This window comes from Narcine bancroftii, chromosome 2, assembly GCF_036971445.1.
Source record: "Narcine bancroftii isolate sNarBan1 chromosome 2, sNarBan1.hap1, whole genome shotgun sequence".
Lineage (NCBI taxonomy): Eukaryota > Metazoa > Chordata > Chondrichthyes > Torpediniformes > Narcinidae > Narcine > Narcine bancroftii.
Window position 1 is genome coordinate 290,003,358 of NC_091470.1, and position 26,759 is coordinate 290,030,116.

Here is a 26,759-nt window from a genome sequence, read left to right on the forward strand (position 1 = left end):
GCTTGTTTGTTTTTAATTTCTGAGATTTTTTAGTGCTTTTATTTATTTCTGCTTTTAAAATTATTAATGATGAATAAAATAACAGAATTCAGTTATTTATCTTTTCTGAATACAAGTGATCCCCCACTCTCCACACACATACGCGCACACACACACACACACACACACACACACACACACACACACACACACACACACACACACACACACACACACACACACACACACACACACACACACACACACACACATTCTCGCTTTCTCTCACACACAAAACTCATCCACACATTCGTACACATGAATCCACACACACAGTTGCAATCCTAGAAAATGGGCAATATCTGTGAAACTGTGTCATCTGTGCAAGCATCCAGAAATGCAAATTGAATAAAAGTATTTGTATTTATTTATTTTATACATAAATTCTGAAAGAGGGATTCTTATTCTCTGTAAGGGCATATTTCCTAATGTGAGTGGTTGTGACCCAGGGATAGCCTGGAGATGGCACAGAGAGGAGACCCACTTTCTTCTGGTAGCAATTGGCGGATGTGAAGTGCACTACAGAGAAGAGGTGGAAAATCTTGTAAAATGGTGTGAGAGTAATAACTTGAGTCTCAATGTGGACAAGATGAAGGAGATGATCGTGGAATTCAGGAGGACCAGGAAAGACCACCCTCCAATAACTTTGTAGTAGAGAGTGGAGAGCACCAAGTCCCTTGGAATTCACTTAACTAGTGACTTATAATGGACACTCAACATATCCACACTTGTCAGGAAGGCGCAACAGTGACTGCACTTCCTGAGAAGATTGAAAGGGCAAAGCTACCAGCCACCATTATGTCAACCTTCTATAGGAGCTCTATCAAGAGCATTCTGGCCAGCTGCAACACAGTGTGGTACAATCCACAGGACCATAAGAGTAGCAGAGAGTATTACTGGAGTCTCCCTCCCATCCCCGCTTCTACCATTGACATTATCTACTGGGATCATTGTCTAAAGAGTACGCACAAAATCATTGAGGATCCATTCCAACTTGCAGACAGCATCTTTCAGCTGCTCCCATCAGGGAAGAGATACAGGAGTATCAGAGCCAGCACCACCAGGCTGAGGAACAGCTTCTTCCCTTGGGCAGTGAGAATGCTGAATGACCAAAGGAACTGCTCACACTAACCATCCGAGACTCATTCGAACAAAACAATATTTATTTAGTTAGTTATTTTTATAGATATAATATTTGTCCTCACAAGATCACAAGAAAAAGAAACAGAAGTAGGCTATTTGGCCCATTGAGTCTGCTCCACAAATCCAGCCTAAGCAAAACCGTTCTCACATCTAGTTCTGAGTTCCAGCCTTTTCCTCATATTCCTTGATACCTTGACTAATTAGCTACCTATCAATCTCCCTCTTAAACTCCCCCAATGATCCGGCCTCCACAGCTGTATGTGGCAAGGAATTACATAAATCCACAACCCTCTCGCTAAAGAAATTTCTCATCTCTGTTTTAAATGGGTACCTTCTAATTCTAAGACTGTGCCCTCTTGTCCTAGATTCACCCACCAAGGGAAACATCTTATTCACATCTACTCTGTCCAATCCTTTCAACATTTAAAATGTTTCTATGAGATCCCTTCTCATTCTTCTATACTCCAATGAATACAGTCCAAGAGCCTCATATGTTAGCCCATGCATTCCAGGAATCATCCAGGTAAATCTTCTCTGACTCTCTACAACATTATTACATCCCTTTTAAGATAAGGGGCCCAAAACTGCACACAGTACTCCAAATGAAGTCTCACCAGTACCCCATTGAGCCTCATCAACACCTCTTTACTCTTATACACTATTCCCCTTGAAGCGAATGCCAACATAGCATTCGCTTTCTTTACTGCTGATCCAACCTGGTGATTAACCTTGAGGTTATCCTGCACAAAGACCCCCAAGACCCTTTGCACTTCCAAATTTTGAATTTTCTCCCCATCCAAATAATAATCTGCCTGTTTATTTCCTCCTCCAATATGTACATTTATTGTTTGTCAGTATGTGTGTTATGTCTGGTTGTGTGTCCGCATCTTTTTGCACTGAGGACAAGAGAGCGCTGTTTCCTTGAATTGTACTTGTTCAATAAGATGACAATAAATGTAACTTGATTTGAGTTGAAATGAGTATCAACGGTCTCAGATTATTCCTAGTAATCTCGTCCACACAGAAAGTCAATGTGAGCACTTTGGAATAATAATTAATCCCATAAGCATTCCCAGACATCCAAATGACGTGGTCAAGTGCCAACAGACTGAAAAACTGTGAAAATGATTAGAAATCGAAGAGGAACTTGTTGCTCTTCGGCAGGCAGGTCCATGGAGAATAGCTGCAATGTGTGGTCAGCTGGTTTCGGACCCCTGCCTGCAGATTGCCAGTACATTTGACCTCCTACTGCGTAGCGACCTCAAGGTTGGAGCATAAGTACCCTGAGCTGAAGGGCTCGAGGGGTGTGCAGAACCAAGAACAGAAATTTACTGTGGGCGTGTTTCTTTCCATTATTAAGTCACATCTCACACTTAAATGAAAAGAAATAAAACTGCAGATCCTGGAAATCTGATACGAAGTTGGTCTAGCATTTTCTATTTTTACAATCGTTTAAATTTTAGAAAAAAATAAACTCTGACATAATTCTCAAATGTTTGATCATCAGAGATATTTTAAATTTACTTTCATCAGGTTCTTAGTTTGGTTTTGCTACAAATGTCATTTGGCCTTTGTAGTGAATCATCAGGTTCTGACTGTACTGTCTTGGTTGACCTTGGTTTACTGTCTTTTCCAAATGCTGGCACCTACAATACACCAGCACTCCATCTGTTCTTCCTTGATGTGGCAGAACAAATTAGGAATAGAGCCAGATGTCACCAATGGGCCAAGGCTGAGAACTAGAGGACTTCAACTGGAACAAACAATCAGGTTAATTTGTGTCTGGGATGAACCACGTGCCGTTTTAAATAATTATATAACTTCTACCAACAGCAGATTCTTTCAGTGTCTTTTATTCTTTCAGTGTTGTTAATGAGTGCTACATTTTAATTCTCATCTAATCTCTAGCCTTGGCTCTTGCTGATGGTGTTTAATCTTTCCAGAACAACACAGTTCCATGGTTCTGGTTCCGGAGCTGGTAAATCATCTGTTTTATCTGGAGCAAAGGAATAAAGTCATTGGAGGACAGAAATGTTGAAAGGACTAAATTAGTGAATATCAGACTGCAGTGTATTCCAATACAAATAAACATGGTGCAGATGATTCAGACTAATTGGACAGATGTTCTGCCTGCATTTGGATAACTTGTTCCAGAAACTACATTACTCTCAACAATAAGGATGAATAAATAGTATTTGAAATATGATTTTTACCAAATGGAAACACAAAGTCTGGAGAACTGACATTTCCAAAAATTATTTTAAACTATGGAAATAAACAGCATCAATAATACTGTTTTCCAAATAAAATTCTTCTGCAATAAAATTGTTCTTAGATTCCCAGTGTTGAATGATTTAAAAACAAATGCAACATTTTTTCAGAAACACCCTCTGAGAGGAGAAAGCAGTTGCAAAATTATGAATAGAAGGGTGGAAGTGGGGAATGTAACACTTTAACTATGAAACTGTCAGAGCTTCACAGGTTTCATGAAACAACTCAAGAGGGGCAGAGGTATAACTTCATGATGTGGAAGTGATTGTATGGAAGTGATTGTGTGGGAGCGGACAGCAGATTCCTGTTCCTGGAGGATATTTTGAACAGTTTGGGTTTACACTTCAATCCAACAACTTTTGTTGTAATTTTTCTACTTCTCAGCTATAAAATGCATTCTTCATAACAAATATTGCTTTTCAAAGGGACTTGAACCTGAGCTTGATTAGTGGCATAACTTCTTTGTTTGTCGATCTGCTCTTTTGGGATAAAAATAAAATGGTTGTTTCATCACTAAAAAAATTCTTCCTACTTCAACTGAAGGGAACCTAGTTGTATTAATCATATAGGTATGATACCTTTACAGTAAAATCTACATAAAATTATCTTCAATAATAACTGTCTGAGAAGAATACACTGACTGCAAAATCTCAAATGCACAAGTTCTGATTTCAAAGGATGATGACTCAACTGCTGGATTAAGTAGACACAAAATCTACCCACTGAAGCAAGTAATTAACATTGGTCTCAATTGTCTCTGGTTATACTATATTCTATCAGTAATTATTAAAGACCTTTCTAATTGTTATACTGTCGTTAGGAAGAATTATAGTCATTATTGTGGTTTTGCTTTGTTGAAGATGTATGATTCACTCTAATCCCTTTGAAATCTACTTGAATTTACAGCTATGATTAATTCTGAATGTACTTTTGTGCCTTTTTGAAATCAAAGAGAAGAGTGATAGCCCTGGGCTGAGCTCTCATGTATTTAAAAGTTTTCCTGATTTGCTGCATTTATTTTCAAAGCAGATCGAAGAAATACAAACTTTAGAATACAGTTTATGCATTATTCAGAGCAGAGGGGATGATCTGCTTGGCAACAAGGGCCAGATTCCCACCAAGAAAGTGAGGGATAGGTAATGTTTGGATTGTGGAAGCAAGGGCAGATAACCCTGCTTCTGTGAAGGCGTTTCATAATCACCCCAGGATAATTAAGGTCAGTGGCTATTCCACTAGTCCTACCTTACAGTCTCCTTGAATGAGTGGTGTTTTTCCTTTACTTACCTTCTGAGTCTCATGCGTGATGGTGAGATTCAACTGCAAGGAATGGATGCTCTGTGGGTGTTAGCTGCGAGTTGCTGGATTTAGATCTCAAGACATCTGTCACAAAATAAATATTTCTGACTGATGATCCATCTTGAAGGAACTGAAACAATGAATGGTTGCAATTAGTCCAATATGCTTCACAGCATCAATATTCAAGAACCCACTAACACAATGCAATTCATAACACCATGAACATCCAACACAGTGACACCTCCTCCATTCTGATCGTCTGTGCATTCCAATAAATTCTAACTTCTTTGATTAATGGCCTACAAATCTTGGGTGAACCATTGGAGACAAAGACTTTCCTAGAACCAAGCAGTATACCTTAGATTTTCCAGAATTAATAGCAAAATATTTACAGTAAAGCTCCAATATCCTCATTTATCCGAATTTTTTTCGGAGTGGAACTGACCGGGGACGACGGTCTCCAGGCGGCACCAGCGCAGCGGGCCCCTGGACAGGAGCAGGACCCTCGGTCTCCTGGCGGCAGCAGCGCAGAGGACCTTGGCCCCCCCCAGACAGAAGCAGGACCCTCGGGCCCCCGGCGCCAGCAGTAGTGGATCTTGGGCTCCTGGCATGAGCAGGGCTTAGATGAGGAAGTGTGGGTGATCGGTGGTAGCCAGCGGGATTTTATTTGGATGAGAATTAAACTTTATTTTAATGCTTTAAAAGCCCTGCCTTCTTCTTCTTGCTGCATAAACGTGGTTACAAGTGATCTGCTGTGGCTACAGGGCTGTTTTAAAATAATGACCCGTTCTCCGAAATAAACATTTATATAACATCGGTTGGGTCCGGACCACTTCAGATAAGCGGTGTTGTGCTATAAAATCTTGTTGGTGTCTGCTAACAACGGGTTAGAGTGCACGGGGAATGTCCAGAATGTATATTCATTATTTATTTCTAATTTGTGGGTTTTGCTCTCATGGCCCCTATTTACTGACCATGTCAAATTGTCCTTGTGATGCCTTCTTGAATCTCTGCAGGCCTTTTGTGGAACATGTGGACATCAGGCCTAGTTTGAACAGGCCTTTCGGCTTTTAAGTCTATTTCATCACATTCAGAAGTTTCTGAAGTCCTATGTCCTCTTGATTGATCACCATTTGGCCAATCCCCTGACATTGTACCAGGCGCAGTCATGAATGTCGTCATGATGAGGAGAATTGCAAAGACTAAGTGGTGGCATGGTTAGCATATCTAAAATAAAGGAACATACTGTGCAAATAAATAATTAATCCTTCATCTCAAAAGATTAGCCCCTTTTCCGTGACTCCCACATCCACTCTTCCCTCCCCACCATTGGCCCCCTTGCTGTTGTTGGGTATAAGCCCATCCTCTGCTGGACATCATGACACCCACATCATGATATCACCCTTCCATATATATAACCCTGTGTGTCAGTAGCCAGGTTAGACTAATAGAGGTAAAGGATGAGAAAGCACCACATTGCTGAGTCTTAGTTGCGAGAGTGCATACACGACAGTGACGATGAGGAACAAAACAAATCCTACACATGCTCTATGTACCAACTATGAGAAGGAAAACATCAGAAGAAAAGTAGAAATTGACTACCTAACAAGCCCAATAAATTCCCGCCAAAAGATCAAGGCGAAAATGTGCCAAGATGGCGAAGGGAAATTTTAGGGAATTCATTGAAGTAGAAGAGAGTTGGGATAACTATGTAGAATGGTTTAACCACTACTGCATGGACCATAATATTGTGGAAGGTCCAGTAAACCGCAAGCATGCCCTCTTCCTCAGTATAATGGGCAGCAAAACATTCGATCTCCCTAAGACTTTGCTGCCCCCAGAAACATTTAAGCCCCAAACCACCAGTTATGGTAGAAAGGCAACGGTGCTATGAAAGGAGACAAAGACCAGGAGAAACAGTAAGTGAATACCTGGCAGCGTTGCGCAAACTGATGGAGCTCTGTCATTTTGAGCAGTTTCTAAATCAGGCACTGCAAGACAGATTAGTGATGGGGCTGGAAAATTGCCAAGCAAGGCAAAAATGATTAGCAATGGATGAAGAGGTTATGTTACGTATTGCATACAGGGCTGCCTACAGCTCTGAAATGACAGATAAAAACTTGGATGTGGGTCAACCAGACGTACTGGTCAGGAGGTCTTCTAGCCAACAATGGTTCCATTGTGGGAAATACAACGACCAACCAGAAAACTGTTTCTTCAAATATTCTAAATGCAACCATTGCAAAACAGAAGGATATACCAAAGATAAATGTCTGCTTCTAAAGCGCAGGTGGCCTACAAATAAGCAGGCAGCTAAAGTCAAAACAATTACAGAGAGAGAGTGGCAACCTAGCAATGATGATGATAACAGCCCAACGGCTGACCTTCAAGTTTCTGAAATTTCAGCTCCTGAGATGTTACACATCTGAGGAATAAATGGAGGAAACACAATCTTTATAAGCTAAAAATAAATGGACACACCCTGAAGATGGAGTTAGGCACAGGGGCAGCAATGTCTCTAATGCCGTTACATGTAAAGGAACACTTGCTACCACATCTCCTGGTAAAAACAACTGAAATAACTCTAAGATCAGGAGACAGAATCAAAGTGTTTGGAAAATGTACGATCCAAATACAATACAAACAACAGCAACCAAAAACACTCTCTCTCTACATCGTAGATACCCAGGGTCCAGCACTTTTCAGAAGATACTGGCTGGAAATCGGTTCAATACTCTAGGTGAATGTAAACCACATGGATACCTCCCAGCCAGAACTTGACCAAATCCTCAATAACCACGCAGTGGTTGTCCAACAAGAAGTGGGGAAAATCAAAGGTGTTCAAGCCAATTAGAAGATAATGCAGAATCAAAATTTTTCAAAGCCAGAAGAGTCCCATTTGCTATGAAAGGAAAAATTGAGGCTGAATTAAACAGACTAAAACATGAAGGCATATTAGAACCAACACAATACAGTGATTGGGCAGCACCCATTGTACCCATACGAAAAGTAAATGGTGAGACTCACATTTGCAACGATTACAAAGTCACCATCAATCCATCACTCAAAATGCCCGAACACCCAATGGCCAAGGCAGAAGAATTGTTCCAAGCATTAAATGGAGGACAAAAATTTACAAAACTAGATTTGTTACAAGCATATCAACAGATAGAATTGGACCAAAAAAAATCAAGGGAATATATGACAATCAATCCCCATCTGGGACTATTCACCTACACACGGGCCTTACGGAGTTTCAGCAACACCTGAGATTTTTCAAGCAACAATGGACTAATTACTACAGGGACTCTCAGTTGGGTGTTACCTAGATGATATCATCAGGGCCGAAACGACAGTGAACACTTACAAAACCTTGCAAAGGTTTTAACCAGACTACAACGATTACGAAAGGACAAATGTGTCTTCATGTGCCCCTCAGTAACATATCTTGGGTTTATAATCGACAACGAGGGAGTGCAAATGAATCCAGCAGGAACAGAAGCTGTTCACAAGGCCCCATACCCAAACAACAAATCAGAATTACAGTCCTTCCTAGGACTTGCTAATCACTACCGAAAACATATCCCTAATATGTCTACACTATGCAGCCCACTGAACCAATTACTCAAAGATCAAATATGGTTTTGGAACACAGAAAACAAAAACACAGTCGATCAACTAAAGGAAATACTAATGTCAACAAATAAGGTACTGATCCACTATGACCCAAATAAAGCAGTTACACTAGCCGTGGATGCTTCACCAGTGGGACTAGGAACGGTACTATCCAAAATCACAGAAAAAGGTGAGCAAACAGTAGTATATGCTTCACAAACATTAACCACAAGCGAACCCAATTAAGGATTGGCAATAATGTATGGTGTAAAAAAAATTCCACCAATATCTTTACAGAAGAAAATTTACCCTGATCACAGACAGCAAGCCTCTTGGGGCCACACAAAGATATACCAGTATTAGCTGCAGACAGAATTCAAAGATGGACCGTGCTACTAGTGGCGTATAACTATGATATAAAACATAAACCAGGAACACTCAACAGCCATGCAGATGCGTTATCACGCATACCACTACCCGAGACAGAACAACGAGAAGAACTTATTAAATGGACAGGAGAGGCAGCAGTCATCAACCAAGAACAACTTTAACAACTGTCTATTACAGCCAAGATGATCAAACGGGAAACCCAAAAGGAGGCAACATTATGCAAGATCCTATACTTCACCCTTAATGGATGGCCCAAATCTGAAGTCATTTCAGAAGACCTAAAACTTTACCACATACACCAACGTGAACTATCAGTCAAAGGATGGGGCGCCCATACAATTGAAACAACAGTAAGAGAATGCAAAGTATGTTAGTCAATGCAACCAAAAATGTCGCAAGCCAAAGTTAACCCATGGAAATGGCCATCCAAACAATGGCATCAGATTCATGTAGACTTCGCTGGACCATTCATGGGTGAGACTTTCCTAATAGCTGTGGATGCACACATCAAATGGCAAGTAGTTTCACAGATGAAAAACAACAAATCAGATCCCACCATTGACTGACTGCGAACTATCTTTCCCACTTACGGATTGCTTCATGAATTAGTTACGGACAATGGGCCTCATTTTACATCAGAACATTTTTTAAAATTTATGCGCGACAACAATATCAGACATATTTTGTCCACACCCTCTCACCCAAGTACTAATGTTGAGGCAGAACATTTTGTACAAACATTCAAAAAAGCAATGAAACCATGAAACTTCTAAATGCCTCCTGGACACACAAAATCACAGATTTCCTATTGGGGTACAGAAATGTCACATTCTATCACAAAATGCACCCTAGCAGAACTAATGTTTGGCCACAACCTGCAGACCAGGCTGTCCACAGTTCATCCAGAAAAAAATAGCATCACCACAAACCTCACATTGGAAGTGGGCGAGAGAGTTCCGGTACAAGATTATAGACAATGTAAAGACCCATGGGTGGTAGAAGTAATCTTACAAAAATTGAACCCCTGCTCATACTCTGTTCTAGTGGGGTCAGATTGTAGAAGCGACACATTGACCAATTATGAGCATTGACTGACACCAAGGTCCATGAATTTCCTCATGAACTCTAAGAGGTGGAACCAGATCTGCCAGATTTCCCAACCATCCCACCCCTCAGGGCAAGTAAGGGGGGGGCCGCAGAGGTGGTCACGGAGCCGAGGAGTCCAATAACTGAGACATACAGTGAGGAGGGCAGCAAAGATGGGCAATCGCCACTGAAGGTCAGCAATGGTGGGCAATTGCCGCCAAAATGACCACAGACCCGACTATCTATGGGTCCCAAGTAAAGACAGGCAATACAAACCATGCCAAGGTAGTCGAAAAGAGAAAGAAGATCACCTGAATGCTTTAAGGACTATGTGCCCTGATTATTATTAAATATTTTCCCTTTTATAATTATAATTATTCATGAGATGTATTCTAATTCTCACGTGGTCCTGGGCCTAATGTAATCTTATTAGTTTGAAGGGGCCCAGTCAGCATTTATCGCATGGGGGGGGGGGGGAAAGGGTGTTGGGTATAACCCCATATATGTATGTCAGTAGCTATGTTAGTCTAATAGAAGGAAAGGATGAGAAAGCATCACATCTTGGAGTCTTAATTGTGTGAGTGCATACACAACAGTGTGACCACAGGAGACATACTTGTGCTCACACCTCCTCCCTCACTGTTATATGAAGCCCCATTAGTTCTTCCAAGTGAAGTCACGCTTAATTCGTGAATCTATTGCATCTGGTCTCTTCTACATTGGAGCGATTGGATGCAAACCTGGAGATCACTTCATTCAGCACCTTCACTCTATCCACTACAATAGTGGAGATCTTCCAGTGGCCACCCATTTCAATTCCCCACCTCATTCCCTTACTGACATGTCTGTCCATGGTCTTGTGGTGCCAGACGGAGACCACCCACAAAATGGGGAATCAACACCTCATATTCTGTCTGGGCACCTTTCAACCAGATGGCATTAACATTGACCTCTCAATTCCATTAATCCCCACATCACTCCCATTCCCCTATACCTATTTCTTCTTTCCTCAGCCTCTCTTTCTCTTTCCCTCTGTCTCCTCCAACTCTGCAATCACATAGCCACCCCCTCCCCCAATCAATTCTCACCTTTCCTCCCGTTCTCCCATCAAATTACCTGTATAATAAAATCCCTGGTAACCCCACCAACCAGCAAATAGCGAGGAAATAAATAAATATATTTAAAAAATAAGAATAAATAAAAATAAAAGTTTAAAATTGAAAAAGTAAATATTCTCCAAAGCAACACACAACCCTTTGGTAAAGATGGGAGAAAACATTCAGCCAATGGAGTGACCCCATCATGCCCTGCCCACAGCAGCTGTTTGAATAAAGTTTAAGTAATGTTGTGTTTGAATAAAATGGCAATACCTCAGATGAAGAGCCGGCCGACTCTTGCAAAGCAGTTCTCTATCCTTGCCCAGTAAGAGTTTTTATTAATAATAAGCATATTAGCAAGGCTTGGGGGAAACAGGAATTAATTATGATGGGGGCATGGTTGGTGTAGCAATGAATGCAATGCTGTTACAGCACCAGCGACCGGGGTTCAATTTGACATTTAAATTTTGTAAGTTATAGGAATTATCTGAATAAAGTGAACTTTACATAATTAAAGTAAAAGCACAAAATGCTGGAGAAACTCAGCTGGTCAAAAAGTGTCCTTTATGTAGCAAAGGTTAAAATACATACATGAGTCCTTCATCAAGCCTTTTTACCTAATTAAAGACTAAATACTAATTTTTCTTTTCAAATTACTTTATATTTTGGACAGTCTTTTGTCTTTGAAACTGTTCATTCTTAACGAAGGTGTATTAGGCATTTTAAGATGGTGTTTTAGTCAACAGGAAAATTCACATATCAGGCATCTGCGATCCCTGTAGGTGCCAGATACTAGGGATTTTACTGCATTGCCTTTTGGCCTGTGCTCCTCCCTCTGCCCTTTCCTTCCTTCTCCCCCAGCCTTTTTATTCAGGCACCTGTCTGCTTTTCGCTCACACCTTGAAGAAGGTCTCAGGCCTGAAACTTTATACATCTTTACCACCTATGGATGGTGCGAGACCTATTGAATTCCTCCAGTATTTCTGTGATTTTACTATCCCCTTATCCTGAGATTTATCTCCAAAATCTGCAGCCAGAGAAAATAGTCTGCAGTACCTAACAGCATCTACCTGTCAAGTTCTCTCAGAATCTGATATGCTGCAATGAAAGAAATATAAATCAAATTTCTTCAAAGGACTCCTTCTTATCCTTGGAATTAACCTTGTAAATTTACACTCCACAGATCTCAATAAACTTAACAACATTCTTTGGTGTTTATCATTTTTATTTTTTTTTAGTATGTATGCATTCTTGGCACGACTAGCATTTATTTTCTAATTCTAATGACCCTTGTGGTGATGTTCAGCCATTTTCTTTAATAACATAACAATTACAGCATGGAAACAGGCCATTAGGCCCTTCTAGTCCGCACCAAACCAAACATTCCTCTCTAGTCCCACCTACCTGCACAATGACCATAACCCTCCACCTTCTTCTCATCCATATACCTGTCCAGCTTTTTCTTAAATAATAAAATTGACTCTGCCGCCACTATTTCTCCCGGAAGCTCGTTCCACACCGCTACCACTCTCTGAGTAAAAAAGTTCCCCTCATGTTACCTCTAAACCTCTGCCCCTTAACTCTTAACTCATGTCCTCTTGTTTCAATCTCTCCTACTCTTAACGGAAATAGTCTATCCACATCCACTCTGTCTATCACTTTCATAATCTTAAATACCTCTATCAAATCCCCTCTCAACCTTCTACGCTCCAAAGAATAAAGACCTAATCTGCCCAATCTCTCCCTGTACTCTAGATGCTTAAACCCAGGTAACATTCTGGTAAATCTTCTCTACACTCTCTCCACTCTGTTTATATCCTTCCTATAATTAGGTGACCAGAACTGCACACAGAACTCTAAATTAGGCTGCACCAACGCCTTATACAATCTCAATATCACTTCCCAACTCCTATATTCCATGCAATGATTGATAAAGGCCAGCATACTAAAAGCCTTCTTCACCACCCTATTCACATGAGTTTCTACCTTCAGGGAGCGATGTACCATTACTCCTAAATCCTTCTGCTCTTCTGTATTCATCAATGCTCTCCCATTGACTACATATGTCCTGTTCTGATTCTTCTTACCAAAATGAAGCACCTCACACTTATCAGCATTAAATTCCATCTGCCATTTTTCAGCCCACTTTTCTAAGCAGCCCAAATCCCTCTGCAATCCTTGAAAACCTTCTTCATTATCCACTATTCCACCCATCTTAGTATCGTCTGCATATTTACTAATCCAATTCACCACCCCATCATCTAGATCATTAATGTATATAACGAACAACAATGGGCTCAATACAGATCCCTGAGGCACACCACTACTCACCGCCCTCCAACCTGACAGACAATTTTCCACTACCACCTTCTGGCCTCTCCCTTTCAGCCAATGTTCAATCCATTTGACTATCTCAAAATTTATACCTAAAGACTGCACCTTCCTAACTAACCTTCCATGTGGTACCTTATTGAAGGCCTTACTGACGTCCATATAGACAACATCCACTGCACTACCCTCATCCACATTCCTAGTCACCTCTTCAAAAAATTCAATCAGATTGGTCAAACAGGACCTTCCGCCCACAAATCCGTGTTGAGTGCTCCTGATCAGACCCTGTCTATCCAGATATTTATAAGTACTATCTCTAAGAACTTTCTCCATTAATTTACCTACCACAGACGTCAAACTTACAGGCCGATAATTGCCAGGCTTCCTCCTTGAACCCTTTTTAAATAATCACCAAAAGTAATTCAACAATATTATTGGGTAGGGAATTTCAGGACTAAGCTCAGAAATGATAAAAGACAAACAATAGGTGAGTCTTATGCCATTAGTAGGTAAATTATTGGAAGGTGTTCGAAGCAATTGGATACACAGGTAGACCCCTACTTACAATGGGATTTTGTTCTGGACTCACAGCATAATTTGAAATGATTTCAAATTAAAATTGGGCAAAATGCTATGAGATTTGCCAAAATGCCATGAGATTGGCCAAAACGCTGTGAGAGTTTCACCGAAAAAATGCAAAAATAGAACCATCGTAACTTTGAATTATTGTATGTCAGGACATCCTACGCAAGGGTCTATCTGTACAATTATTTGGATTGCAAGCGACTGATTAGAAATAGTCAACATGGCTTTGTGCATGGTAGGTCATATTTAACCAATCTGATGAAGTTTTTCGAGGAGTTTAGGACTTTATTCCCTGTAGCATAGAAGAATGAGAGGAGATTTGATAGAGGTATTTAAAATTATGAGGGTGATAGACAGAGTAAATGTAGATAGGCTTTTTCCACTGAGGGTAGGTGAGTTACAAACCAGAGGACATGGGTTAAGAGTGAAAGGGGAAAATATTAGGGGGAACTTCGTCACACAGAGTGGTGGGAGTGTGGAACAAGCTGCCAGGGGAAATGGTGAATGCAAGCTCAATTTTAACATTTAAGAAAAATTTGGACAGGTACATGGATGGGAGAGGTATGGAGGGCTATGGACTGGGTGCAGGTCAGTGGGACTAGGAGAAATAAAATGGCTCGGCACAGACTAGAAGGGCCGAAGGAGCCTGTTTCTCTGCTGTAATATTCTATGGAAATGCAATTTAATTAACTGGAATTCAACGATAGGGGTCAGTTGGTCCCAACAATTTCCCTCAACTAATCCTATAGGCCTCAATTGTATTGGTGCCCAAGAAGAGTGTGGTAACCTACCTGAAAAATTACAGAGCAGGGGCATTCATATCCACAGCAAAGACATGTTTTGCGATTATCAGCTCCTGTCTGAATGGTGAAATGGATCTGTTCCAATTTCCTGACTGCAGCAACAGCAGTCCACCAGATGCCATCTCACTGACTCAACACAAACCCCTGGAACACCTGGACAGTAAAAAAGCATAAATCAGGATGCTCTTTATCAACTACAGTTTGACATTCAATACAATCATCCTCTCAAAACTAATCAGCAAACTCCAAGACCTGGGCCTCAATTCCCCATTATGTAAATGGATCTTGGATTTCCTCACCTCCAGACCCAATCACTGAGGATTGGCAAGGACATCTCCTCCACAATCTCCATGAGAACAGGAGTACCAAAGGACTGCATACTTAGCCCCCTGCCCTATTCGCTTTACAACACCATCTACAAATCTGCTGATAATGGTAGCGGCATATATAAAAAGGGGAAATGAATCAACATACAGGAGGATGATTGAAATCATGGCTAAATGGTGTACTAACAGCAATCTTGCATTCAATATCACCAAAAGGAGCTGATTGTGGGCTTTATGAAGAGAAAATGAGAGCGATATGATCCATTGATCATTGGGGGATCTGAGATGGAGAGGGTGAGCAAATTGAAATTGTTAGAAATTATTATCTTGGAGGACCTTTCTTGGACCCAGTATAATGTCATCATGAAGAAGCATGTCAGCATCTTTACTTCCTTAGGGCTTGCAGAGGTTTGATATGACATTGAAAACCTTGGCAAAAGTTTGCAGATGTGTTGGGGAAAGTGTGCTGATCGGCTGTATTATGGCCTAGAATGGGAGTGGAGAGGTAGTGGACACAGCCCAGTACATCACAGGCAAATCTCTCTCTCTCCACCATTGAGAAAATCTACATGAAATGCTGCTGTCAGAGAACAGCACCAATCATTAAGGATCCACACCACCCAAGACATGCTCTGTTCTCACTGCTGCCATCAGGAAAGAGGTATAGGTCCCACAAAATTCGCACCAACAGGTTCAGGAACAGTTGCTGGTTTCCACCATCAGACTCCTAAATGACAAACTCAATCAGACCCTCATTTAAAAACACTTACTGTGCACATTATTTATTATTGACTTTTTTCCATAATCCCCAGTCAGTTTGTTTATATTTCTCTCTTTTAAATACATATCTTTTTGTTGCGTACAATGGACAGTTACTGGTAAATTCTGCCTGGCCCACAAGAAAAAAGAACCTCAGGGTTGTATGTGTGTCATGTATGTACTTTGACAATAATCTGAACTTTGAACCATCGGATTCCTTGAGTTCCTTATTAAAAGGTCCATTATCTAATTTGGGTTGATGATGCTATAAATGTGTAAAATATCCCTGAATATAAGAGTTGATAAAAAACCAATTACCCTGGTTCACCACATTCAAAGGTCTTTAAAAAAAACTTCCAGGATAAGATGTATGCATTCCTGGCAAGAATACCATTTATTTTTCTGTTCCTAACTACTCTTGTGATAATGTTCAGACATTTTCTTTAATTATCAGCGGTATTTCTTCAATGCCATTTGGTCAAGAGTTCCAGGACTAAGATCAGAAATGATAAAAGACAAACAATAGGTTTTCAGATCTGTGATTGGGAGGGGGTCCAGAAGGTGTTGTTCAGGACATTTGCACCTAGAAGATACCACGATCTCTCTGCCACACTGACGAATAGAAAACCACAATGTCTGCAGACTTTCATGTTTTACTTCTGCACATTGGTGAATGGAATGATTGTCTTCTAGGATGGCAATCAGAAGGGTTGAATCACTTTGGCAGTTCATGTTGCTGCACTGACTATGGAAAGCTTTCAGCTTTCTATCACATCCCTAGCACGGAGAGCTTTGGGTTATCGTGAATTGAGTCAGATAAGGTCATTGTCTATTGCCTCATCCTAATTGTCCTTGAAAAAACAGTGATGAGCTGCCAAAGTGAATCCCTACAATTTTTCTGCTGGAAATGGTCCAGATGCATTTTGAGACACAGTTCCTAGATTTAAACCCAGTGACATTGAAGGACTGGACAAAGTATTTCCATCAGGATGGCACACAATGGAAAGGGAAGCTGTGGGTGGTGGTTTTCCCATGAACCCACATCCCATCAATCCCATTCTGCACATAATCAGACTTGAGAGGTTGCTATTCCTGCTCCTAATTTGTCTGTTTGAATGTATTTCATGAACTTTCATTCTTCAACTAGTACATTTTTCTTTATTCAAAAATGTCAACATTTTTTAAAAAAAGTTTGTAATTTATTTATTGATTGCATGAAAGAAAATTAACAAACAAAAATCGCTGAGTGCTCTACATTTAATCAGCAGTGGGCACACACTGATAAACTCACGTGTATTTTATGTGATAAATAAGAAGTTTCATTGGGAGATTGATGTGATATTTTCCAGAAGAGTTTGATTTTTTTTGTTTCTTGTGAATCCAAGAAGGAGCATTGGGTCCTATTTTACAGTTGATATGGTATTGTCAAAATCGCCCAAAATAGAGGCAGAGGTTTTTTATAGTATCTAAAATTAAATGAAAGGCACTCTTTAATTATGCCTGAAGTAGCAGTGAAGCCAGTTCAAGGTACAAATGCGGAGTCCACTACAGACTGCAGACTTTGACTCGGGCACGGGTAGAACGCCAATTCGGGGGTCACATATGCAGTCACCCTCTTTGGGTTCCCTTTAGCCCTGCAGACCTTCACCCAGTGCCCTTACTTACAGCATCCTGAGCACACAGCATCCTTCGCAGGGCATCGGGCACGGGAGTGCTGTGCCTGTCCACAGAAGTAGCATCCCTGGTCACACGTGGCCGAAACAGTCGGCGCTAGCCCTGCAGGGGCTGCTGGTGCCCCAATGACCTAGTCCTCTAAAAAGATGCTGCTTTCACCCTTGAGGTAGTCAGCTCCTAGTTGGGCCTGTTCGAGCGCTTTCACCAGCTCCAAAGTTCTGGCCGGCTTTCTTCCCCAACTCTAGGACTCAGTGCCTCATGTACCTCAACCTCACCCCTGCCATGAGGATGTCCCAGATTTGCTCTCTCACCTGGGCCGTGGCCGCTTCGTAGTGGCACTTTCTGGTTAGGGCCCACAGTTCAAGGACATAATCATCCAGCAACTCACCGGGACACTGCTGACATTGCGAGAGCCGAAGCCTCAGCAGCACGTCATTCTGAGGCCTCATGTAGTGGCCTTCAAGCCTTCTATTGCAGACTCATAAGTAGCACAGTCTCTGATGACAGCGAATTCCCTTGGGGCCAACTTGAGAGAAGTGCCGATCTCCGGAGATTATCGGAGTTGAAGATATCTTACGTGGCCATCAGGTAGTACTGGAAGCACTCCAGCCAGTAGGTGAATTCCTTTGGGGCCTCTGGGTATAGAGGGTCAACCTAGAGCATGTCTGGCTTCAAAAGGACTTCTATCCTGCTTCAAAATTAAGCTATTAAAATTGTAACGCGACTGATCACACTCAGAGACAGGTGAGGAGTACAAACACGCTTTTAATAGCTTACAATCAATGGCCAGTAGACACAAAAGTCCTCAGGTGAATCTGAGGTAAGACGGGAAAATCAGGGTTTATACTGGGGTAGGCGAGAGTGGAGCCAAGGGAGGAGCCAGCCATCAGAACAATACGCAGACAGTGAATTCCAGTTCACTGCATTCACATTGAGTTATTCTTTCCCAGGGTTGCACAGCTAACTGGAATGTGGATAGAGTGGAGACACTACAGTGTAGAGTTCACCCACACGGGTGCCAGGAAATCCAGAAAAGGCATTTGCCCACATCCTCTTAAGGAATGAGAAAACAAAGGAAAATGATGAGTCGGGGCTAAAACTACGCAACAGCTGGTGGTTGATGATCAGTATTTGAACCATCGAGCCAAAAGTCAGAGGAAAACATGAGTGAATAATTTTTTTGAACCACAAAGGGGTCATTCTGCAAGGTTGCTGTTGGATTAATAAAGGTCTGATGTGTACAGCCTGAGGATGACCTTGTGCAGATGATGATGGAGAGTGAGGCTGGTCTGGAAAAGGCATTTCTATAATACTGTTCCATCAATGTTCTCAGGGGAAAGGTGGTGCTTGAGTCACAATCAGAAATCAAACTGTTGCAAAACTATTGTAACAAAAAAAACCTGACATGGAAACGTGGTGAATTTCAAATTAGTTCCTGTTCAAGTGTACAACCCCTTTTACACTTGCATCCCACTAAATTGGACATTCAGTCTCCCAGATAGGAATGGGTGTTTGGCTTTTCACACTTGACCACTTCTAATTGGACAATGAACATTTTCACACTTGCAAGGAGCCATCCCCAGGGGTTAGGACGGTTCTACCTTCTACTGGTGACATCATGACACATTGAGTGATGGTGGACCTGCCCTAAATCCTGATCAATGTATTATGATCTTATATTTGAACAAAATTAATCATGCATAATTATAACATTATTAAGCTTTATGTACAGCACAGTATGAGCCCTTCAGCCCCTGTTGTTGTTGTTGTGCCAACCTATATAAAACTTTATAAGGGACCATTGGAAAGTGCTAGCAATAAATAGCAATAGCGGACAATTTTTAAACAGGGTAGAAAAGTTGGCAGCGCTAGAGCACTCAATTTATATAGGGTGGAAAAGTTGGCAGCGCTATAGTGCACAGTTTATATAGGGTGGGAAAATTGATAGCGCTATCGTGTAAAATTTAAACAGCGTGAGAATGTTGGTAGCACTATTGAGTACAATTTATAAATACCGTGGGGAAAAAGCAATGGTGGACCTGCCCTCCCAGAATTCCATGCGGCAGAGAAAGGGCCGTATGCCCGGCTGCATGCGTGGAACATTTATCGAGGGGTTTTTCTGCTGCATAGCATTCTGGGAAGTCAGGTCTGCCATTGCTTTTTACCCCTGCGGCCTTTATAAATTGTGCGCTATAGTGCTACCAATTTTCCCACACTGTTTAAAAATTTTCCGTTATTGCTATCTATTTCCTCTCTCTCTCCCAACCCCCCCGCCCCCCCCGCTGCGACTTTCCCATGGCAAGGTTTATACCTTCATTTTAATCTTTTCTTCCTTCACTTTCCTGCATTCACACAAAAACATGGGTCATTTCAATCCCACAATGCAATCATCCATTTCACACTTGCCTGATTGCAATACCGGCATCTCCAGATGCCGGGGATTGCACTAGGGGTTGAAGGCCGTCAATCCCTGGTATGAGGTAATGCTATCTGACGCCGGCATTGAGCTGATTTTGCTTTCACACTAGTCACTTTAAGGGCTGATTGGCGGTTAATTCGTAGGATGATTTGCAAGCGTGAAAGGGCCTTATGAATGTGGGATCTAGATACCCAGTATTCATAGCTCGAAATAGGATTTCACCCTTTTATGGCTACACTGAGCATCTATTCCATATACCCAAACACCAATCTAAATCGCCAGAAAATATTCATGAACTAGGGAAATCTGTTCTTCAGATTAATGCACAACTATTTATGTGCTAAAACAGAATCTACATGGGGTCCCTTTGGGAACTGCATGAAGAACTTGCAGCTGCTGCTTTGTTGTCACGCTGTTCAATGGGGAGTGAATTTGTGGTTACTGAGTTCTTCACATAATAGCCGCAGTACAACTCAGAAAAAGACTACTCTGGAGATAACGGAAAACACTGGCAATGGGACATAATGCTCTCCTACTCATCCAAGGACCCATCACTCGAGTATCCAGTCTTATTGACTCCCATGCCATGAAGAGGTCCTAATTTACAGTGAAGACTGCTAAGGACTCCAGCGAGATCACAGTGTGCATTTTAGTGAAGGGACCCCAGGGGATCATTTCACATAATACTGGGCATTAGAAAGTGGTACTGGCGGATGCTGTGTGCAACATTTTGAAGTGACAATGTAGATCCTTCAGTTACTACCTCATTTCTGAACCATGCTCAAGGCATGGTTATGAGTTATCAACCACAAAGTAGGGTTTTTCCCCCAAGACTCCAATTTCTGACAGTAATGAGAGAAACATGTTTGAGTAGCTGTGGAACTGACTGCAGAATCAGAATCTATTGTCATGAACATGTCATGAAATTTGTTGTTTAGCGACGGCATCACAGTGCAAACATTTATATAGAACACCTAACAAAATAAATAAAAATAGTCCAAGAAAAGTCAGTGTCAAAGGAAGGTAGTGTCAGTGGTTCATTGTTCATTCAGGAATCGGATGGCAGAGGATAAGAGGCTGTCCTTGTGCCGCTGAGTGCTTGTCTTGCGACTCCTGTTCCTTTTTCCCAATGGGAGCACAGTGAAAAGGGCATGGCCTGGCTGGTGGGGGTCCTTGAGGATGGAGGCTGCTTTCTTAAGGCAGGCAGCTACACTAAGGCAAAGAATTCAGAGAAATAGCTACTCAATTTTGCAATAGCTGCGAAGCCACTTAGAAATGATCACTGAAGAAATCCAATGTGAAAAACAGCTTTCTTTTTTAAGAAATGTGGACAAACGGGTCCAGAATTTTGAAGCCAAAATATTTTGTGCTGGGAGAAATTTTTGAGTAATACTATCTGTTTCTCCTTTAAAGATTTACTAGACACAAGCAGGGTCAGCCAACTGGTTTTCACTGAGCCATTGTCACCTGCAGAATTAGAATCCACAGGCTACAATTGATACCATGACAGGCCAATCTTACCCATGAAAGAAAGGGCTGAATACTCATCCACCAACAGCTCTTCAGGCTGTTATCTTGTCTGAAAGTGTTTGCAAAGTGACAATTGAGGTGAAATGAATGCATTGTGGCATGATCCTGGGACATTTGCCAAAGAATGAGTGATGACATTTTTGACATCGCTGCCTCACTGCTCATTCACAGAGGACTACTCACTCTGCTCTGAGGAAATGACTGAAGTCTCTGGCAATATACTGTGCAAACTTACTTTTTATCAGGACATTGAGGAACCAAGATTTATCATTCTAACCCTTCACTTGATGAAAGCTACAAAGAAAATATTGGCCCAGAAAATCAATGTAGTATGTTTAATTGTGGCATACTTGAATTGTTACATTAAAATATTAATTCTAAACATGATCTTTAATTTAAGGTGCACATTTTGAACTTCTGCACACATGTCCAAGATGCATACAATTGTTACATTAAACACCATTGTCACTTACTGCTACAATATCAGTTTGAGAATTTGTTCAAACAGCTGCTTTGAAATGGTTCCACACCTTGTTTTTTTTAATGAAACTGACTTCCACAAAATAATGTATGGCACACATTTTGAAATGTTGGTGCCCATTTTCTATTGAAGTCTGCGCTTTTGGGAAATTGGATGGTGTATTTATCGTAACCAACCATTTTAAATTCCTGAACAGGACTGGTGGCTTTCTCATGAGTCAGTGATGCAGCAGACGCCAGCTTAATTGTGGAGGTCAGATTTCAACACGCAAAAAGAGACAAACAAGCCACAAAAAGAGACAAACAAGCCACAAAAAGAGACAAACAAGCATGATCCAGGTTCCTGTTTTTCCAGTCACACTCAGAATGTTGTTTTGGTAAAATCTAGAACCCATTTGGTGCAGCAAGATTGGTTCAAGTCACTGTTTTAATGAAATTATGTGATGTTAATGAGCAGAACTGTGAAAATGGCTGTGAATTGTGCAGCTTAAATGCAAAGAGGCTTTGTGACACACTGAAAATCTTTCGCCGACAGTTACGGGGCAAATCAGTATGGATTCCTCACTCACTTCAGCACATCTATATGGGTGAATGAAATTTTACCTCATTAAGATCCGCCACCAAAAATAATGTTGCCATATTTTGCTGTGTGGCATATCTTCAAACATACCAGTATCACGAGATTCAACAGTATATGCTGTAACTAGGTCTAAGTGTTGTGAAAATAACATGGTTGGCATAGCAGTCGGGTTCAAATCCCACGCTGTCTGTCGCTTCTGCGTGGGTTTTCCCTTGGGGCTACAGTTTCCTCCCGCCATTCAAAACATACCGGGGGTGTAGGTTAATTCGGTGTAATTGGACAGCACAGATGTGTAGGCCGAAATGGCCTGTCACTGCACTATATGTTTATTTTTTTTAAATTAAATTTAAAATGTACTCAAAATGTACAGAGAAGTGCCTATAGTTAATGTTTTTGGCCACTATCCTTTTATTACAACTAGAAAAGTTAGAAATCAAGCATGCTATAAATTGCAGGGGAAGGAGAGGTGGTCACCCTGGGTGATGATGGTGTTGGTGCCAGATAACAGATGGTACAAATAGCCTGGCAGGAGGACTTTTAAATTGAGAGAACTGAATGAAAACAGATGCAACAGAAGATCAAACAATGCTGGGCTTGTGAGATTCAAAATATAATTGCTGATAGTAATAAAATAGAGAAGATGCTGTTCCCAGCAGGCCAGGAAGTGGAGAGAAAAACAGAGATAATGTGGCAGACCTTACATCAGAGTTGGCCAGAAGGAAGATTCAGTGCTGTTCCTCCAGTTTCACTCGAAAAATCAAAGGCAGATAAATCAATGCCAAGAGAAAGGTGAATTAAAGTGAAAGCTCAGGGTAATCCTTGCAGACGGATTATAGGTGCTCTACAAAGCAATCACATAATCTGGTTTCATTCTCAAACACGTAACAGCATGAGCCCCATATGCAGCACACTAAATCAGAAAAATGCAGGTGAATTCACCTTGGAGGACTGCTTTGGTCCCTGAATTGAAGAAAGGGTACAGGTTAAAAGAAGGTGTTTCATCTCCTGTGTTCACATGGAAAAGTGGCATAAGAATAAGAATATTTGATGGCATGGAAGGGCAAACCTGGGAGTCTCAGTGGGAATGGTCCTCTTGGAATGCTTAAAGGGGATGGGAGGAAGCATTTGGTCAAGTGGTAGATTCACACCTTTGGCATGGAAATTGAGGTCAGGGGAAACTATCCTTGCTCTGGCTGGGAGCAAAGGTAGTGGACTGGAAGTTGAGACCATGTCAATTAAGGTGAAGAGGTGTCATGGTTCAGGATAAAGAAAGAGATCTCTGAAACCCTAATGTGGAAAATGTCATCACTAAAATAGATACAATGGAGGCAGACTAAACAGGAGAATGGAACAGAGTCCTCACATGAAGTAGATTGGGAGGAGATATGTTCAAGGTGTGTGGGCATCTGTGATCTTGCAATGAATATCAATTGCTAACCTTGTCCTTGAAATGAAGGTGAAAGTTAAAGTTAGAAGACAGATTATTTAAAAAAAATGTCTTCAAAGATATTCTATTGTTAGCTCTGACCATGTGATTGTACTTGTAGCAAAACCCAAACAAAATCATTGATATTACTAGTAAATCATAAAAATCTGTAGACACCGTGGTTGAAGTAAAAACACAAAATACAGGAGAAACTCAGCTGGTCAAACAATGTCCTTTATGTAGCAAAGGTAAAAATATATAACCGACTTTTTGGGTTTGAGCCCTTGAAAAGTGCTTCTCGGATCTCTTTTAAATCTTGCCCTTCTCACCTTAAATTTTAATTTCAAAAAAATTAGAAAGATAAACATTCAGCACAGTAACAGGCCCTTTCAGCCCATGAGCCCGTGCTTCCCAGTTACACCCAATAGATAATCCCCGGTATGTTCTTGAACAGTGGAATGAAACTAGAGAACCTGGAGGAATCCCATGCAGACAGAGGAGAACACACAAACTCTTTACAGACAACATGGGATTTGAGCCCCCGTCCCAATCACTGGGGCTGTAACAGCATTGCACTAAACCACTGTGCTAATCGTGGCACCTCATCTATGCATTCTAGCTTTAGATTTCTCTGCCCTGGGAAAAGGATAACTATTTATCCAATCTCAGCCCCTCATGATTTTATATATCTCTCTGTAAGGCATACTTATCCTTCAGCTTCTAAAGCCCCAGAGAGAAAAGTTCCAGCCTATCAGCCTCTTTTTATAATTCAAGCCTGCCAGTCACAGCTACATTCTTTTGAATCTTTTCTGCATCCTTTCCAGCTTAATGAATCATTTTCTATAGTTGGGTGACCAGAACAGCACACAATACTCCAAGTGTGTTCTCACCACAATTTAAAATTGAAATTGGCATGAAATTTGTTTGTGATCAGAAGATGACTTACAAATGACTGTTGGTGGACGCCAATGTGCTTCCATGGGTGGGTTCTGGCAAATCATAAAGAAAAATATTTTGAGACAGTCAGAGAATAGTGCATCTGGGGACACTGGACTGACTTCAAGCTCTTGTAAACTTCAACCATTCTGCACTCCTGTAATAGTAACAGCCATTAGAGGATTCGGAATCAGCAAGCAGAGCATTTGCTTGTTGCCAACACTTTACAAACACATTTCTTTCAGCAGTTCTCAGAGCCTTGATTTTACTCAGAATATGGAAAAGAAAATGATCAAAAAGCAGACTCAAATAAATCATCATTATTACTTACTATAAACGATAATCTACTGTAATATGGAGTGAGTGAATTGGTTTTGGTATTTACAATGAATGCCCCTTTTCCCTGGTGCTATGTTTTAAAACTCACAAATAACGTGAAAGAGCAACAGTAGAAGATAAATTTTGAGAAAATGTCATTTGCCTCATAAGTCAATTTTCAACTTTTCTTATCACAATTTTACTCATATGCTAGTTGTTCTTTATCTTGACTTAAAAAGAAAACACTTTTAGGTGTGTAGCATGTGAAATTGTACAAACCAGATTCAGGCAGTGGCATGAGATATCAACAGAAAGGACTCACATGATTCAACTTCAGTGTAGTAACATCCAGTGTGAAACAAAGTTTAAAAGTTCCCAGGCTGTTGATGAAGGAGCAGCTGAAATCTTATTTGCTTTTGTTTTGATGGTGGCAGCAAATATTTTCTGGCTACGGCTTTATTGGTGTTCTGATGCTAGGGATTAGGGCACACAGATACAGAACTCTATTTCCTCTCGTCAGTATAACTGAGGGCTGTTTCCTCTGCGAGATAGTAGGTTGGTTTCTTACTACAATGTACAGAATAATGAGGGGAAGTAACTACTAAAGTGAAAACCAGAAAATGATCAAACAATTTCTGTCCACAGGGGAGTGCACCCACCCTCCCTCACTGAGAAAGAAAAGCCTGGGAGAGGACCCTACAGCAGTGGTCCAGCGCCGGGCTCAGCAGCTGAAGGACTCGCACCAACCTGCAGGCTGGTGGAGACTGGCTCGTGGGAACCAGGTTATAGGGAGTAGGTGCTCCAAAAGAGTCTTGGGCAATGACAGCTTCCTAATTGTATCTGGGGTTTGGAACTACGGACCAAGGAGGGCAATTTGGATGCCTGGTGCTCAAGTTCACCTCTGGAACAGACGGGATGCCACATAGCTGTGATCATGGGAGTGCAAGAGGCAGCAACATCGGAGGAGGAGGTGGGATCTCTGGACACTGTCTATAAGGGAACTCTTCTACTTTCTCTTCTTGACATAGGCACTGGAGTTGTGACACCTCTGTGTGCCTTTGAGGGCAAATAAAAGAAAAAAAATCATATATTTGTGAACATGACAATCTTGAACTTTGAAATGTTAGATGCACACAGATCTTCCGGGTGGTCCAATTACTGCAGATGTCCTGCATTGCTCAGTTAGAGAGCAAGAACATAGATAAAATAAAGAGTGCAAAATACCGAGCAGGAAGACAAAAGCAAAAATTCACTGGGAGTGGACAACATGCCCATCTTGATTTCATCCACAACCTTTTGTCTATGTTCTCACTTTCTAACTGCTCTCATTCACTCATTGGCCAGATAACCTTATTTTTTCCATGGTCACCCTGGTATTACCCAATCAGAGACAATCTTATTGATATCTTACTCGTAGGCAAGTGACCAAACCTGCACACAATACTCCAAATTTGGCCTCACCAATGTCTTACACAACTTCAATGCAACAGCCCAACACTTGTACTTAGTACTTTGACTTGAATGCCGATGTGCCAAAAGCTCCCTTTATGATCCTATCTACCTGTGACACAACTTTCAAGAAATAATACCTCCATTCCCAGCTTCCTCCATTCTGCTGCTCTCTGCAGTTCCCTAATATTTACCATGTAAGTCCT

The 26,759-nt window shown here is 41.2% G+C and overlaps 1 long non-coding RNA gene across 2 annotated transcripts; it reads right to left on the reverse strand.

Annotated features, from left to right (window-relative positions):
• Window positions 1-3,055: 3,055 nt before the first annotated feature.
• On the reverse strand, window positions 3,056-25,591 carry LOC138752725 (uncharacterized). Of its 2 annotated transcripts, none has more exons than XR_011350875.1 (3): window positions 25,427-25,591; window positions 4,738-4,879; window positions 3,056-3,178 (listed from the first exon to the last, which is right to left on the reverse strand). It is a non-coding gene; the product is annotated as an uncharacterized lncRNA (long non-coding RNA). The 2 variants fall into 2 exon arrangements; XR_011350873.1 differs by lacking the exon at window positions 25,427-25,591 and adding an exon at window positions 14,645-14,798.
• Window positions 25,592-26,759: the final 1,168 nt, after the last annotated feature.